At 40.9% G+C, this 17,122-nt stretch overlaps 1 protein-coding gene across 1 annotated transcript in view; it reads right to left on the bottom strand.

Annotated features, from left to right (window-relative positions):
- CCBE1 (collagen and calcium binding EGF domains 1) overlaps nt 1-17,122 on the bottom strand; it is a 244,836-nt gene that overhangs the window by 88,232 nt on the left and 139,482 nt on the right. The window lies entirely within an intron of this gene.

Below are 17,122 nucleotides of genomic sequence, written 5' to 3'. Positions count from 1 at the left end.
ACCTTCTGTCTGGCGGGTCACCAATGCTTGCAGGCTTCAGAGCACTGCAGTCAGGGTGGGGGGTGAGGACCATAATAAGAAGATCAACATAAAAGGGAAGTATTGCATTTGATGACTTCCTTTTCATATATTGTGAAACCTTGATCCTTGTTCTTTTTCCCCCTCTCCATGCTATTCTTCATTTCCATTCCATTATGTTTAATATATTTTCAAATCAAGTCTTCAGAGACAAAAAAAAAGATTACAATGAGAAATTACATTTTATTCTGAGCAAAGTTCAAAAGAAAGAGACAATGAGAATGGTCAGGTTACAGTGACATGCTGGTGGTACTGAGGCACATGTATATGATTTCTCATTCCTTTGATTGTGGATCTATAATTGGTCTTTCGAAATAGAAAGTAAAAATTGAAACTTAAGCCAAACTTTTTCAGAATGCTTAAAATAAATAAATCATCCCAAATAAGACCAATTATCTAGATATTATAAGTAAAGTAATACTTTTTTTATATTGCTTTTAGTCCATAATTTTTTGTCTTTACATATGCACATATAAAATACTCTAACATAATTAAGTAGGCATTAACCATTACAAAGAAATATAAGCACTGTGGAAAGAAAAGTTTAAATAATTTTTTGCATCATATTTAAAGCATTTTATTATGAAATGGGCAGAAATCAGCATGACAATTATACATTCCATTGAAACAAAGGTTTCTCTTCCGTGCCACGTGTCTGCTCCGAGTTGTTATTTTTTTGGGAGGTAGACAAAGCTATTTCGCTTTTCCATGCACAGATATCTTACATCACCCTGGTTGCAATATCCAAGTTATTCGGGATATCTGTTACATATACAAGTTATATATATGTGCATGCGTCCATTGATACACAGAAGGGGAAAAATACATTAATCCATTTACCGAAATAAGTCATAACTTTAATTTGTTATGGCAGTCACCAAATGACTATCATCACATGTCCTAGGCATCCATCAACTTGAGCTGATTCATTTCCCTGAGAGAGTTCCAATAACAGAAGAAATGTGTTCCTCTTAAAAATTACTAACTCATCCCTTATAACCTGGCACATAGGAGACGACTAAATGTGGGCTAATGATAAATGAATGTATGACTATTACCATCTTAGAAACAGTTTGCCCAGCCATACATTCCTCAAAGTCTATTAACCTAAAAATAACATACTTGTAACATTCATATCATGATTTCAAACTTTTGCTTGAATTTTCAAAATGCAAGTTCAAAAATAAGAACCATCTGTTATTTATTGAATCCCTAATCTGTGTGTGAGGCCCTGCAGCTCCACTTTGTTTTAGTCTTGTCCTTAGTATTTAAAAACACATCCTTACATAGGATATGGCTAAAGCCACCAAGAAGAAAATAGAAACCATCCGTATACCTAACTAGCCACACCTGTGCACTCTAGTATCGCATATTAACACTGGGTCCGGATTTGGCCCTCAGTCTGAGAGCTCCATCCTGGTCCAGTCCTACCCCCACTTTGGGGAAAATTGCTCCAAAGCAGCGATTCTCCAAGTATGGTTCCCAGCATCAGGGAAACGTGTTCGATAAGTCAACTTTCACTCCATCCCAAACGTACTGAATCAGGAAATCTGAGGATGGAGTCAGGCCATCTGTAGATCAACAAGCCTGCCAGTTGATTCTGATGCTCGTGGACATCGGAGAAGAACTGGTCTAAAGAATGTGTTCTACCCAGACTCTGTTTCGTTCCAGAAACCTCCCTGCATTCCCATGAAAATGCCTCCCAGAACTTCTGGCTTAGAACCTAGACCTGTATAACCTGGAGTTCACGACCTGTTTATCTCGCAAGTCACCCAGCTGACTATGCACATGAAGGATAAAGGCGTAAGTCGTGGTACTATGGTCTAGAAATAAAAAAAAAAATCCTAATTTTTAGGAATGTTATACCACAGTCACTGGAAATGATTTAAGTCGACATGACAGACTTATGAAAATTATCCTACAACTTCTTTGGTCTATGGCACCCAATGCAGAATGTTGTAGTTTGACCTTCAGTAGTAATAAGGTCAACGGCATCATTAAATCTTGATGCTAGAAAGATACTAAGAAGAGTTGAGGCGGTCCAAGTTGGTGAATGGAGACTTGAGCTCTGTCAAGATGAGGGTACTCATTCAGCCTTGGCTCTCTTTCGTAAAAAGTAAGGTTTTCATCTGTGGTAATTACAGCTGTTCAAATTAAATTTATTTCACACCCATCAGACTGGCAGAAACCCAAAAGCTTGATAGAACCAAGTACTGACAAGCATGGAGAGCACTGGGCGTGCCTGGGGAGGCTGCAGCCCAAGTGCACAAACCGCGACACTGCGAAACTCGAGCAGGTGCACACAAGGGAGTACTCAGGGGCATGTTCACTGTGGCATCTTTTTTTTCTTTTAATGTTTCTTTATTTTTGAGAGAGAGACTGACGGAGCGTGAGCAGGGAAGGGGCAGAGAGAGAGGGACACACCGAATCTGAAGACAGGCTCTAGCCTTTGGGCTGTCAGCACAGAGCCCGATGCAGGGCTCGAACCCACAAACTGCCAAGATTGTGACCTGAGCTGAAGTCAGATGCTTAACTGACTAAGCCATCTATGTGCCCTGTGGCACTGTTTTTAATAACTAAAATTTTGGAAATAATCCAAATGTTCATCAATAGGAAAATGGGTATATAAACTGTGGTTTAACATACAGAAAAGCATCAAGTGTTTTGATAAGGTAAAATACAAAAAACGAGATATGAAAAGATAGGTCGTGATACTGTCAAAGTTTACATACTTGAAAGTAATAGTATTTATTGCTAAGGAATACATACATATATTAGCATAAAGACAGCTCAGAGAAATAATACAATCCAGATTTGGCATAGTGTGTACTTCTCTTTCGGGGTGGGGAGGAGGATACATAGTTTCACTTGTGTTTGTCATGTGTTTTTCCAGGTGAATTCAAAATGTTGCCATGATATACATATATTTTTAATGTTTACTTAGTTTGAGGGACAGAGTACACATGCACAAGCAGGGGAAGGGCAGAGAGGGAGAGAATCCCAAGCAGACCCCATGCTGTCAGTGCTCAGAGCCTGATGCAGGGCTTGATCTCACAAACTGCAAGATCAAGACTTGAGCTGAAATAAAAAAAATCAGATGCTCAACTGAGCCACCCAGGGGCCCCATTTTCTAACATTTGTAAAGGTCAAATATTTCATTTTAAAGTACATTCTGAATCTAGAGAGATGGAAATAGCAACTCTAGCCCTTACTAGCAGCAAGACTTTGGTCAAATTAACCTCCATGCGTCTGCATTATTTTATCTGGTGTGGGAGAATTCTGAGGGTCCACTGACAGGTCATCTGTGAGGTTCTCTACAATTAGAAATACATACTGCATTTGCTATGCTCCAAACAGTCTTCAAGGTATTTAAAAATAACTCATTTAGTCCCCATAGCAGCCCTTCTGAAGCCAGCCCTATTATCATCTGGCACACAGCAGGGACTCAGGAAATCTTTCTTTTTGTTGGGCTCACCATCTTCCTTCTTCTTCCCTTCTCTTTCCTGCAACATGACCACCATCATCTCTAACTCTCTTCTCTTGCCAACTAGATTCCTTCAAATGCTGCAGCATATGCAAGAGATAGCTCTGTATTTGAAAATATCCAAGATCATGCAAGAGGAAGATTTTTATGTAGAAAGGAAGGTTATCCTGGACTGGGAAAATATCAACTTTCCCAGGAAAATGGAGGGGAGGAAAAGTGCCAGACCCACAACTTGTGGTTCACACAACTTCTTGTGCAACCACGATGGCACAGAAGCAAATGAGAAGAATGACCAACTGACCCAAGCTCATGGAGCAAAACCGTATTAAATGGACATCCTCATTTCTTGATACTACACAAGGAAAACAGAAGAAGATGTTGAGCTTTTGTTTTTGCTAGCCAACTTTCTTCACTAAGCAAATAAAGGACACAACCTTCAATGTATCTACTCATAAGGAATCTAGCTAATCTGTTGTCGATACATTTTTCATCTCATCCATCAAAAGTGAAGTTGAACTACATGATGTACCTTAAGAGAACTGGGTTCACAGCCCCACACCTTTCTATGTGCCACTAAGTCACTTAACCCCTTCTAGGTCACTTTCCCCATCTGGAAAATGGAGATGGTATTTATGCTTACTTATAAGGGTATTATGGTGACTAAATGAGTTATTTCAAAACACCCTGAAGAGTACATGGAACGCAGTAAATGCAAGATGTATTTCTAAAAGAAAATGATTATAAATAAGCTACATTTACAAGACAAGGTGATATCTAACAAAAACATCTTCCTTTCCATTAAGGATATCTGATAGATAATACATCTAAAGATTTATGATCCCCTATAGCAAAGGTGGCAAGAATGATATAAGCACATTTTAATATAGTATAGAATAGCTAGAGTAAAAGCTATGAAACGGATGAGTTCATTCTAAAAAAACTCCACAGTAAATTTCAGATACTTCCCAAACGTCAAAGAACTTCAGAGAAATGTTCATCTTCAGTTGCCAAAATATACATGCACGTTTGTTTGCTCTTCATTTCCATACATGAATCTCTCTGATCAAGCCATTATTTTTTAGTACAACTTAGATCCATTAAATATAATCACAAACAGGTTTGTATCTATTATTGTGATACTTTCAAGAAGAACAATGCTAAAAAACAAATATTTCAAGGGACCTCTCTCAACCGTGTCACTCCTGTCTTCTCTGTGTAGAACAGATATTTTCTTGGGTATCTTAATATATAACCCACATTCTCAAAAGAATAATTTAAGGGCATTGAAATATTTGTACTTAATTATGGTGACTACCAGTCAAAGGTGCTACCTATGGCAACTTATAAAATCAGTATCTGACATAAGGAGGGACAAGAGAAAAACAGCCCAAAGTAAATAACATGTGGTAGACAGACGCTAGTCACACATACAAGCTACCTCTTTATTCAAGGATTAGATGAGTCTGTCAGGAAAGAATTTAGAAGTCTGAGCCTACTTCTATAATGACCCAATGATACCTGCATTTATTCCTTTGTCATCCCCTCTCCTTGAGGGCAGGCTGAATGTAGTGACTTGTTTCTAACCAATAGGTGTGGTCAAAGTAATACGGTGTCACTTACATGATCAAGTTATAAAAGACTGGCAGCCATCTTGCTGGCTGGCTCTAGAGTCTCCTTGGTCTGTATGCTTGATGGAGAACATGGAAAAGGCCCACCTGGCAAGGAATGGAGGGTAGACTCTGGCCAACAGACAGTGAAAAACAGGCCCTTCATCCAACATCCCATGAGCGAGTAAATCCTGTTACCAACCATGTGATCTTGGAAGCAAGTTCTTCCCCAATTAAATTTCAAATAGATCACAGTCCAGCTGACATTTTATGAAATAAAGAACCCAGGGCACGTGGGTGGCTCAGTCAGTTAAACAGCCACCTCTTACTTTTGGCTCAGGTCATGATCCTGCGGTTTCACGAGTTCAAGCCCCACATCAGGCTCCACACTGGCAGCATGGAGCTTGCTTGGGATTCATGATCTCTCTCTCTCTCTCTCTCTCTCTCTCACTCACTCTCTGCTCCTTCTCTACTTGCACTGTCTCTGTCTCTCTCAAAATAAATAGCATTAAAAAAAAAACGAGATCAAGAACCCACTAAATAATTCACCAACAGAAACTAAGATAATAATGTATTAAGCTGCCAAGTTCTGGAGTATTTGGATATGTAGAGACTCATACAAAGTCTATCAACTAGTGACAATCAGAAGAGGGGTGAAGCTGTTTGCATTAATATTTCCCTAATTCTCCACAGCTAGATTAATCTGACTGGATCTTCTGGTTCCTCAAAACCTCTAGAGAAAGTAGGAAACAATCTCCTTGACCCCCAATCACAGCAATTTCTTACTTGACACATCTCCAAAGGCAAGGGAATCAAGAGCAAACATGAACTCCTGGGACCACATCAAGATTAAAAGCTTCTGCACTGCAAAGGAAACAATCAACAAAACTAACAGACAATAGATGGAATGGGAAAAGATAGTTGCAAATAATGTATCAGATAAAGGGCTAGCATCCAAAATCTATAAGGAACTCACCAAACTCCACACCTGAAAAACAAATAATCCAGTGAAGAAATGTGCAGAAGACATGAGCAGATACTTCTCTAAAGAGGACATCCAGATGGCCAACAGACACATGAAATGATGCTCAACATCACTCATCATCAGGGAAATATAAATCAAAACCACACTGAGATACCACCTCATGCCAGGGTGGCTAAAATGAACAAATCAGGAGACTATAGATGCTGGTGAGGATGTGGAGAAATAGGCACCCTCCTGCACTGTTGGTGGGAATGTAAACTGGTGCAGCTGCTCTGGAAAATAGTGCAGAGGTTCCTCAAAACATTAACAATAGAACTCCCCTGTGACCCAACAATAGCACTGCTAGGGATTTACGCAAAGGATACGGAAGTGCTGATGCATAGAGGCACATGTACCCCAATGTTTTTACAGCACTTTCAACAATAGCCAAATCATGGAAAGAGCGTAAATGTCCATCACCTGATGAATTGATCAAGAAGATGTGGTTTATATATACAATGGAGTACTGAGCAATGAGAAAGAATGAAATCTGGCCATTTGTAGCAAGCAACATGGATGGAACTCGAGGGTGTTATGCTAAGTGAAATGTCAGGCAGAGAAAGACAGACACCATATGTTTTCATTCATATTTGGAACAGAAGAAACTTAACAGAGGACCATGGGGGAGGGGGAGGGGGCAATAATTAAGGAGGGGAGGGGGGTAAACAACAAGAGACTCCTAAATACTGAGAACAAACAGGGTTGATGGGGGGAGGGGAAAAGTGGTGATGGGCATGAAGGAGGGCACCTGTTGGGATGAGCACTAGATGTTCTATGGAAACCAACTTGACAATAAACTAAAGGAAAAAAACCCTCTAAACTTCCATTTATCAGTTTGGAAACTAAAATGAGAAATTATCTACGTAATAGTCAGATAGCTGTGATTTTCAACTTCTTTAAAAATTGTTATACCCTGAGAGTTCTAATAATTGTATTTCTATGGTCTTTTTTGTTTTTGGAAGATTATTTGATAATAACAGCCTTTTCCAGGTTCTACATGACCTTGTCCCATGGGGAATTATATTTGGTAAATTCTCCCAAGGGGTCATGTCTCACTGCCCACCTCCTGAATCTTTTTTTTTTTTTTAATCTTTACTTTAGAGAGAAAGAGCAACAGAGTGTGAGTGGAAGAGGGGCAGAGAGAACGAGATGCAGAATCTGAGGCAGACTCCAGGCTGTCAGCACAGAGCCTGACGTGGGGCTCAAACCCACGAACTGTGTGATCATGACCTGAGCCGAACTCGGGCACTTAACCAACTGAGCCACCCAGGTGCTCCATAACTTTTTTTTTTAATAAAAATTTTTAAGTTCATTTATTTCAAGAGAGACAGAGACAGTGCAAGAGGGGGAGGAACAGAGAGACAGAGGGAGAAAGAGAATTTCAAGCAGGCTCTGCACTGTCACCTTCAGCCTGATACGGGGCTTGAACTCATGAAACCATGAGATCATGACCTGAGCTGAAACCAATAGTCTGATGCTTAACCAACAACTGAGCCACCCAGGCACCCCTGAATCCTTTTTAATACACTTATGGTTGCCTTTAAAGATCCATACATAATTCTGAGCCCATAAAATTTTCAAATTCACACACACACACACAAATTTTGAAATTCTAGATAATCCTCTAATTTCCCATGATAAATAGAAGAATATGAACTAGGAGGCATCTGTTAATAATGTAACATACACTTAATCCACTGCAACTATCTTTGAGAAATTAATGTACTTACTATAAACACTCTCCTTAACATTTCCTGCATAAAGGAAGGTAGTTAAATGTTAGGATCATATTTGTTTGTTTTTGGTTTTTGTGCTCTTCATATTGCCTCTAATCCAAAGGGGGTCAACATCTCGATTTTTATCTATTATCTGAGAAATTTTTACACAGGATCCAGAAAGGCAGTATAATTTAGGTATCTTATAAATGTATTGGAATAATTCAGAGTTGACTAATGTTCCAATGAAGTTGAATGCCAATTTTGGCCATGTTAGAGTTGGATTGTGGCCAACCCTGGTATTAAGTGGGTGGTAATGGAGAGAAGGGTAAAGGGAGATGTTGCTGTTTTTTTGTTTTTGTTTTTTTTTTGCCAGGTAGGAGAGGTTCCTTTTTGACTTCTTACAGTTTCAAACCATAGTGGTTTAGGTTAAAGTACCAATATAACCGTTCTCCCCCATCAATTTTTTAAAAAATGTTTATTATTTTTGAGAGCTTGAGTGAGGGAGGGCCAGAGAAAGGGAGAGAGAATCCCAAGCAAGCTCTGCACTGTCAGCGCAGATCCTGACACAGGCCTCAATCTCACCAACCATGAGATCATAACTAGAGACAAAATCAAGAGTCAGGTGCTCAACAAACTGAGCCACACAAATGCCCCCCCCCCATGGATTTTCTTAACATAATCACTTTCACAAAGGAACCCAATATGTTGCAATATTTTATTTCTAAATGAATTCAAGATCGAAAAGAGGTGTCATAGCAGCAAACAATGGCCCTCTGTTTTTGTAAATAAAGCTTTATTAGGACACAGACAAACCCTTTACTTACATGTTGTCTTTGGACTACTTTCGTGCTATGAAAGCAGAATTAAGTAGTTGTGACACAACACAAGGCCCATAAAGGCTAAAGTATTAATATCCAGCTCTTTGCAGAAATGGTTTGTAGACTCCCATTCTAAAAAATGATAGAAATAAAGGAATAGTGCTTGTCTGGGTAGTGTTTTACAGTAAATTAGGTAGAACTGTTAGAATAATAAATCAACAACAGGCTAGTTACCTCTCCCCTAGAGGCAGCACTGAATTTGGAATCCGAAGATTTGGCCTTGAATCCTTACATACTGCCTTCGGACACGGAAATCTTGGACAACTCATTTAAGTTAAGACAGTTCATTACACGTGAGATTAACATTTGACCCATCTCTCAAGGGTGCATAAGGATGTGGTATAATCTATAAGGGGGAACTTTGTAAAGCACTTATCTTTTTTTCAGTGTTTACCAGTATGAGGTCTACTATTCAATTTAAGGAATTAAGTTGACTTATGAATTTATTTGCTCAAATTCTGGTCAGTATTCTTTAAAAGTCAGAAAAGAAAACCATGAAAAATGTGATGACTGGAAACCAAAAATATAGATAAACAGAAGATGATGTCCATAACCATAGTTCAGGGAGCTTTATGACAAATCATAGGCAAACACCCAGATTAATTTAAGTGGAGCTTTGCAATAATAAGAGGGGATGTGAGGATCCTTTGAAATCAAGATGGATTTACTAGGAACATGCACTTTCAAATCTTCTCATTACTTTCTTGGACAAGGGCAAACGGAAGTACATGCAAAATGTTGTGGGCATATCTGGATTTCAACAAGATATTTAATAATCTCTTAGGATCTCATTCAGGTCAAGCTGAAAAATGTATTGCATATGGAAAGTGCTATTAAATCTAGATATGAGTGGATTGGTATCTATCCTTGGCCCAGAATTGTTCTATATAAGAATTTTTACAAAAACTTGCTTACGTGTGCAGGTGACCTAAAAATGGGATGGGTGACAAATGCAAAATATAAAATTTTGTATTGTATTTCACTGTCTAAATAGATCTTCATATCCATTTCGTATGCCCTGCATCTCAGTAAACCACCTGTTAAATAACCTGGGTTTGGGTAAGTGGGTATGTTACCACCTTCATTTTATAAAGGAGGAAACAAAACTCAGCTGATGCGTGACAGAACTGGGACTTGATCCTGTGTCCTAGTGACAAGCCCACATTCTTTCTATCATGTACGCAGGGGAGGAGGTGGAACCCCAAAGGATCAACAGGCTGTAAAGAATAAGCCAGACCTAATAAGGGAATAAGTATTATGAATTCTAAACACCATTTTCAGAAGGTTATAATGGGAAAGAAGAGACTTAAGAGCAGTCAGCCTGCAAAAAGGACTGATTTCTTAACCAGAAGTGACTGTGCAGATGCTCTGCGGTGCAGCTGTTACAAGAGATGAGTCAAGATAAGGCTACTTAAAATACCCTTCAGCCATAAGAAAGGAGAAATCCATCATTTGCAACAACACCATGGGCCTTGAGGGAATTATGCTGAACGGAATCAGTTAGACCTAGAAAGGCAAATACTGTATGATCTCACTTATATATGGAATCTAAAACAAACAAACTCATAGCAACAGATCAGATCAGTGACTGCCAGAGGCAGGGGGTGGGGTGGGGTAGGGTTGGAGGAGATGGTCAATAAGTACAAAATCCCAGTTATGAGATGACTAAATTCTAGGGGTGTAACGTCTAGCATGATGACTAGGGTTAACAATACTACATTGTGTATTTGCAGGTTGTGAAGAAAGTAGATCTTCAAAGCTCTCATCATCAGATAAAATGTATAACTAGATGAGATGATGGATGTTAACTTCCTGTGGGAATCATTTCTCAATACAGACACAGACCAAATCACTATGTTATATGCCTTCAACTTGTATAATGCTATACCGCAACTGTACTTCCATAAAGCCGGGGGGAAAGGTAAGGCTTCTGGACATGTGGTGTCTGGAAAGGGCTAGCAGTCCTACTGAGTACTATTGTTCAGACTTCCCAGGCTCTGAGTTCAGTCCTAGGTGTCCAGATTTGAGGGGCCCTGGGAACTGGAGCCGGCGGAGATCAGCAGGTGGATGGCGGGCAAGGATACTGGGCCATGGGAGCAAGCGTTCAAGGCAAAGTGTTCTGAGAGGGGAGACACAGGATGATACGCTCACTGCATTCAAACAGCTGAAGGGATGTGATGGAGAAGACATTGGACTTCTTCCAGCTCTTCTCACCAAGCAAAGTCAGAAAGAGAGAGTCAAGATGCCAGGAGACAGATCTCTGCTTAATTAAGAACAATCTTTCTTACAAGGAGAGCTGTCCCTGAGAGAACTGTACTTCCTTGGGGCATCTGGGACCCCCAATTGTTCAAGAGTGCCTTGTATGTGTGCTACTGAAAGCCGTGAAGAATGTAGGGGGTATATTTTGTACCGTGTGAGGTCTGACAACACCTCCAGGCAGGAGATTCTAGAATGTGTGTGAACAAGTTGTTCATGTAACATGATACATCATTAGCTCTCATACAAATGCGGGACGCCTAATGCAAGCCCAAAGCACTACAGAGGAGTTATATAAACTGAAAATGACAGGTTTTTAAAAATTCATACATCTAGAGGTTTAGAAAGAATACTGTAACAGACCAGAAGAGAGGATGCTCTCACTTTAACAGGACTGATAAATCATTCTTACTGTTCTTGAGCTCTGTGCTCATCTCGGAAATGAAATATACTGAAAGAGGCAAGCACTTTTGAAAAATTTATGTGGTATTGCTGGGAGAGCAGTAGCTCTGCTGTAGAGGATCTGATCAAGGCGGTCCAAGAAGGCAGACCTGAAGAGTGCCTTGGAGCAGCTAAGCCCCGACCACACAGCCCCTCCTCCCCTGGTGCCCCCAAGGGCCACTGTGGGAGCGCCCCATGTAACTGAACCCCCTCAACGCTCTAACCTGCCAACGTCTCTCTTCTCTTGGCCATGGTTGGTTTCCCCATCCCTGCTAACCTCTTGAACCCCACCAGGGAGGAAGACAGATTCCTCTAAGATCCAGCCAAACCCAGGCCACCCAGAAGTGACCTCTTCCCTCTTTTTGCAAAGTCCTTCTCAATTTTTTATGGAACAAACCAACAAGTACAACTAGAATCCTCATCCGAATGTTGGCTCCTTCTCAGGAAGCCCTAGACTTTTCTAGCTCAATTCTAAATGTTTCATACTGCGCTATTAAATACTGCCTGAGGAGCAGTTTAAAACGCAGAGCCCAGGACCCTGTCTTTGATTCGATGTGGGGGCAGTACTAGGGTCCAGTTCAAGTTCACCTCTCTCCCCCCAGAGCCCCGAGATCACACCTGGAGAAAAACCCTGCGACAGAATCTAGAACTCTCTGCCAACATTCAGTCAACATTATTTAGGGAATAAGGTTTACAAGAAAGATGCAATAATATTTTTTTCTTTTTTTCCCCACCCAGAGAAAGACTTCATCTTTCCTCTGGCAAACATTTTAGGTTGTAAAAAGAAAACTGTTTCATTATGCATATATGATTTTCAGATAAATTAGGCAACATGTGTTAAAAAAAAAAAAAAAAAAACCTTAGCCATCATGAGTACCTAAGACTATTACAAGGATTCTATGAAACCAATACATGGAAATCTGAAAGTGAGTTTTGGGATTCTCAGTTTGTGTTTCTTTTTTGTTTACTTACTTTTTAAAGTCTTTTTTAAATAGGCTCCATGCCCAATGTAGGATTCGAACTCACAATCCTGAGATCAAGTCACACGCTCTACTGACTGAGCCAGCCAGCCAGCCAGCCCCTCAGTTTGTGTTTCTGTGAGCATCACCTTCCCTGCGAAACACTGAAGATAAAACACAGGGATTCTGGAGGCAGCACATTTTTTTTTTCAGTGTCTAAAAATACTCTTAGAAAACAATACGCCCTCTGGGGCTCTACTTAAATATACTTTGTGTAACTTTAAAAAATTAAAACAATGTATAAAATATCTAGCACAATAGAGATAATATATAAGCAGCTGATCAAGGCATAAAACAATCACTTTAATAAATCATAACCCTGGTGTATTGAGCGCTTTTCCTAACTGCCAGAAAGTAGTGTAAATGATTACCTGGTGTTACATTTGGTCCTTCTTGAAACTTAATGGATCCCCCTCCATATAACTATAACCGACGATATGAGTTCTTTTTTAATTTTTTAAATGTTTATTTATTCTTGAGAGAGAGAGCATGCACACACAGGAGCACATGAGCAGGAGAGGGGGCAGAGCAAAAGAGAGACATGGTATCCGAAGCAGGCTTCAGGCTCTGAGCTGTCAGCACTGAGCCCTATATGGGGCTTGAACTCATGAACTGTGAGATCATTACCTGAACTGAAGTCAGATGCTTAAACTGACTGAGCCACCCAGGCGCCCTGAGACATAAGAGTTCTAAACATATCTGTCCATTAACAAACATGTTGCCTTGGGCATCTGGGTGGCTCAGTCGGTTAAGCATCTGATTCTTGATTTTGGCTCAGTTCATGGTCTCACAAGTTTGTGAGATCGAGCCCGGAGTTGGGCTCTATGCTGCCAGTGCAGAGCCTGCTTGGGATACTCTCTCCCCCTCTCTGCCCTGCTTGTGCTCACACATACACATTCTCTCAATAAAAAAATAAAAATAAAAAAATAAACTTAAAAAATACCCCATGTTGCCTTAAGATGCTTTTTACTGATAAAGAAACTTTAAGGAAATGAATCCCTCTGTTATGAAATAAAAGCTCTTGTATATTTCTACACCACTGCTTTATCCTTGCAAAAACTGCCAGGTTTGATACCATCTTACAAACGATCTTTTCAAATTAAATCAAGCCTTCACATCCCGGGTCTCACACACGCCTGCCCTTGCAGGAGCTCCGAACTAGAGGAGAACGAGACTGGGCCCAGTTCGCTCCCACGCGTGCAGCTTACAGAGCTTCACAGCACAGAAGCTGATGGCTTTGTTGTCTTCCTTGCGAAGGGGATGAGGCCAGATGAGAGGGAAGGAAGGACGGATGTGTTCAGGTATCAGGAGAAGGAAACGCAGACGGCAAAGGCCAGCTCTGACTGACGACCACAGAAGGCAGTCGGGACACTTCCCCATTACACCTTCAGAAGGTGGAGCACCCCGACTGGAGCTGTCCCCATTCCGTGGGTGTCAGAGACACCAGGAGACGCTTATGCGGTACCAGACATCTAACTGCACGGGTCCACCGAGTCATATTTTCTAACAACCCCTCCTTCCTCATTCCTAGTATGAAATTTGGTTCCAGACACTGGAAAAAAAAATAATATATTTTTTTGGTTAATACAATCAACATGCAATTTTAAAAGCTCAAAATTAAACCATAAAAAAATGTGCCTCTTGTTAGGAATCACAAGTGACTCACAGACCTCTATTTTTCCGGAAGAGGGAATACGCTTCAGGGCACTGAAGAGGACAAGAGGTCAAGAGAGGCTCTACTGGCAAAGTTTCAGGGATCCATGGAACCTTCTCCTACATCTCTTACGCTGTACCTCTACATACATCTGCACATGCGTGTATGTATGTACATGTACACATGTAGACATGCATATTTTAAGGAAGCCTCCACTTTGCTCTTGTCAGAAAAGATTCCAAATAATCAGATGCTCATCCAAAACTGGAAAGTAAAAATAAACTCCCAACCCATTTCTACACTTTATTCTATACCCCTTTTTCCCTCTGGTGTGTATTTACTCAAAATTTTGTGTTCATGAAAATGGTGACATAGAATACCCACAATGCCTCTTTTCCCACCCAACAACCTATTATTCCACAACAGCATACCCCTGACTAACCTTAATATGGCTACTGATACTCCATAGTATAGATTTATTAGAATTCATGCATTATCTTACAAATAGGCTTTTATGTTCTAGGCCATTGCCATTACAAGTAGTGATATATAAACATCCCTCTGTAATATTCTGGGGGAACTTATAAAAATATTTTTACACATAGAAGTGTGTTTACACGTAGAAGTGGAATGTGCAAAGTCATGCACGTTTTATGTTTTGATACCCACTGCCGAACCCTCTTTTAAGAAGGGCCACGCTAATTTAGACTCCCACCAAAACGTAGAAGACTCTCCCATAAAGCTCGTGAACACTGGGTATGAACTAGATACTGTGTGTTGTCGATTTCCTAGCGAAAACAGCCTGTCGCCATTTTCATCCGCACAACCTCGACTGCTAACAAAACTGTGCATCCCTCAGGTTTGTCACTCCTTCCTGTTTCTTTAGTGAACTGCCTGTTGTATGGGCTGTTACACGGATGTCCTGCGGTAAACCATACGTCACGTTCATTCTTTTGTGTGACTGCCTCCTTCCCTGGCACTGGACTTGGCCAAATCACTTGCTCGAGCAAAAAGTTATTAGCAAGCATGACCCAAACGGAGCCTTGTTGTAAGTGCTTACAGAGGGAGGGCTGCGTCCTCAGAAAGCTCACTCTCAGAAGCCGGAGTCACCACATAAAGGTCCAGCTCCTTTGCAAGAAGGACTTCCTGGAGAACGAGATGCCTGGCTGTCCTACTCATTCCAGCTGGGTCCCTGGACGTGCCAGTGAAGAAGCCATCTTGGACATTCCAGCCCCAGACCCCCCACAGGGAGAAACACCCTCCAAGGCAGCCCCAGGTTGCAGATCCAGTGTTCGCTCGGCCCAGTGCATTTTGGGTAGTTTCTTCACTAGCAATAGACAGCAGACAAAATCCTGCATCCATTTCTATACTTCTGATTTATAGAAACTTGTTCTGTTGGGAGAATATGAACCCTTTACCCCATTACGTACCCTGTAAGTATTTTCTCCCAGTCAGCATTTTAACCATGCGAATCTTCTGGATGCCAAAGGTTATGTAGTCAAATCTGTTAATCTTCCAGATGTTGTCTATAGAAATGTTAAGGCAATTTAATATCTAAGCTGATGGAACTTTGAGTTTTCTATAGTAATTTCATTTTGTGTAATCTCTGGAGCTTCCTCCTTTCCTCTTCTTCCAAGAAGGAAAAGGTCTTGATAGGGTTTACTTTATACTCACTGAGGGTGAAAAAATGTTGTGCTACTCGAAGTCATTTTGAACTCTTGCATTTATACTTTCTGGCTTACACCAATCATTAATTTGTGGACAGCTCTAGACATAGGAGTGTCTATAAGAGACATAAAACATTTTTAATGCACATTTAAGACACTTAAAATTTTTTTTAATGTTTATTTTTGAGAGGGCATGAGTCAGGGAGAGGAAGACAGAGAGAGGAAGACACAAAAATCTGAAGCACACTCCAGGCTCTGAGCTGTCAGCACAGAGCCCAATGGGGGGGCTTGAACTCATGAACCATGGGATCATGACCTGAGCCAATGTCAGATGCTTAACTGACTGGGGCACCCCGGTGCCTCAAGACAATTTTTACTGAATAAAACACAATCTAAGTTCATTCACTGATCTACTGCAGCAACAATTATTAATTGGAGGCTCATATGGGGATGATGTCTTGGGGTAGCCAGATTCAGAGCCTTAAAGAACAGTCTACAGCCGCAGCATGTTTACAATACTGATGGGCTACGACGTGATGACAAAAGGTCATAACTCAAGTTTGGACGTGTGGGTGGTCAAAGGAGAAACTGGGTTGAAGAGTGGGGAAGAGGAGAAAGACCCAGGGCTGTGGACGCGGTATCAGGTGGGCGGATCTCCAGGACCGACGGAATCTGGATGTGAAGGGCGCATACGTGTGAGGGAACTGCCGGCACGTGCCTGTCCCCCCATCCCACACCCACATGAAGGTGTGTGCACTACAGCAAGCTGTTTACCTTGAACCTTGGAAAGGTCATTGTGGGCCAGGTCAAGGGTAACATTCAATGCCAAGTTTGAGTGGGACTTGATAAAGCTGGGAGTAGCCTAAGGAGATCCAGTTTATGAAGATTATTTGGGAGTAAAATGGATTAAGGGCAAGAAGGTAGGCAAAACCGTTAGTAAAATATTATACATGCGTACATGTGCAGGTGAGAGGTATGTGGAGTTTGAAGTGGTATCACTCCGATTGTGGGTGCAAGGGAGGCAGGGGAGACAGGAATTTCCATGAATCAAAAGGGCTTGGTAAAAACTAATTACTCGTGGCCTCCAAAATATCTGAAAAGAACAGCAGATAGAAATCTCAGGAATTTCCATCCAGGAGAAGAAATCATGGACCTCGTTGAGACCATAGTTTCTACACCTCCAGGGAAGTGGGTGGCTCTGATTCCTAAAACGTGACAACAGGGGTCCTTTCATGCTCTTTTAAACTTCTGGCACTGAGATGTGAATGCTGGCGGCTCCGTGCAAAGTTTGACCAT

The sequence above is a fragment of the Suricata suricatta genome, chromosome 14 (genome assembly GCF_006229205.1).
Source record: "Suricata suricatta isolate VVHF042 chromosome 14, meerkat_22Aug2017_6uvM2_HiC, whole genome shotgun sequence".
NCBI lineage: Eukaryota > Metazoa > Chordata > Mammalia > Carnivora > Herpestidae > Suricata > Suricata suricatta.
The sequence above is the reverse complement of the archived record's forward strand: the minus strand, read 5'-3'. Positions and strand labels throughout refer to the sequence as shown.